Source organism: Arachis duranensis, chromosome 9 (assembly GCF_000817695.3).
Source record: "Arachis duranensis cultivar V14167 chromosome 9, aradu.V14167.gnm2.J7QH, whole genome shotgun sequence".
NCBI classification, from domain to species: domain Eukaryota; kingdom Viridiplantae; phylum Streptophyta; class Magnoliopsida; order Fabales; family Fabaceae; genus Arachis; species Arachis duranensis.
In genome coordinates, this window is record NC_029780.3 from 67,255,063 (window position 1) to 67,256,656 (window position 1,594).

Sequence of the window (1,594 nt, forward strand, 5' to 3'; positions counted from 1 at the left end):
TCTTGGAAATCCTCCTCAGATTCTTCCTCTCCAATAACGTTCTTCCCCCTTTCAGCTCTTCTTATTCTTCGAAGAGTTCTTTGGTCAATTTCAGAGAGGACAGGGGAAGATCTTCCTGTACCTGACATACAGACACACAACAATAAACACACAGATCCAGAAAATCAATGAAACTCCAATCTCTAGCTAGAATGAAGTTTTAGTTAGTTTAAGCAAAAATTCAAACAGTTAGTGTGTTAACCCAAAATTAAAAACAACAGAAAAGAAAAAGTGCTTGATCTAGACCACCACTTCACTTAATCATTGTCAATCTATTTCAATCCCCGGCAACGGCACCAAAAACTTGATGTGTGGAAAACGATCCAACACAAAACTCATCGGCAAGTGTACCGGGTCGCATCAAGTAATAAAAACTCACGGGAGTGAGGTCGATCCCACAGGGATTGAAGGATTGAGCAATTTTAGTTTAGTGGTTGATTTAGTCAAGCGAATCAAGTTTTGGTTGAGTGAGTTGTATTTAACAGAAGCTAAATTGCTTGGAATGTAAAGGGAGAAGGGGAAATTGCAGTAAATTAAAGAGCAGAAAAGTAAACTTGCTGAATCTTAAAGAACAAGAAAGTAAATGACTGAAACTTAAAGTGCAAGAAATGTAAATTACAGTAACTTAAAATGCAAGTAATATAGATTGCTTGAATGTAAAAGGGATTTGAGGACTGGGATTTCAGAATCTAAGCAAAGAGAAATTGAATTGCCACAGATAATAGAACAGAAATTGAACTAGAAGCAATTAGAACTCAAACAGTAAAGAAATTAAATGCAGCAAAGGTTCACAGAAGAACCAAAAGGAAATTCGGATCTCAGGACTCCAGAGACTAGGTAGCAAAGCCTAGATCTCAATTGCCCTCCCAGATCCAAGTTCTCAAAGCAATTGACAAGAAATTGAAGAAGAAGCAGTAAAGGGAATGTAAATGAATTCAATTATGCAGAAGAGAAATTAAAGAGCTCTTGAGTGGAGATTGAGACAGAATTTCCTCAATTCTTAACACCCAAAACTCAAACAAGAAAGTAGAATTGCTCAAGCAAGAACGAGGAAGAAGAGAGATCAATTCTCCTCCCCAATTCTCTGAAATCTCGGTCAAGTCTCTCAAAGAAAAGTTGCAAAATTCAAAGCTCCAAAAAAAGTGCCAAATTCAAAAGTCAAGTAAAAAGTCCTAATTACATCAAACTAGCTCCTATTTATACACTTTCTATTCTTGGATCTTAGGATTTGGATGGGCTTTTGATTTGGTGAAGAAATGAATTAAATTGGATTTTTAATTCAATTTTTGGCCCAAAAACAATAGCTTCCAGGAGGCTGCCCTGCCCTTGTGAAGGGCAGGGCAGAAAATTGATGCGTGGTGCGTGCGTGGTGCGGGCGTGGTGCGGTCTTGGTGCGCAGGATGCTGCCCTGCCCTCGCGGAGGGCAGGGCAGAAAAGTTTGGTGCGCCAGATTGGTGCCTTGGTGCGCTGCTGGTGCTGCCGGATGATGCTGTGGTGCGCCAGGTTGGTGTGCTGGCCGTGCCACAACAAAATGCTGCCCTGCCCTCGCGGAGGG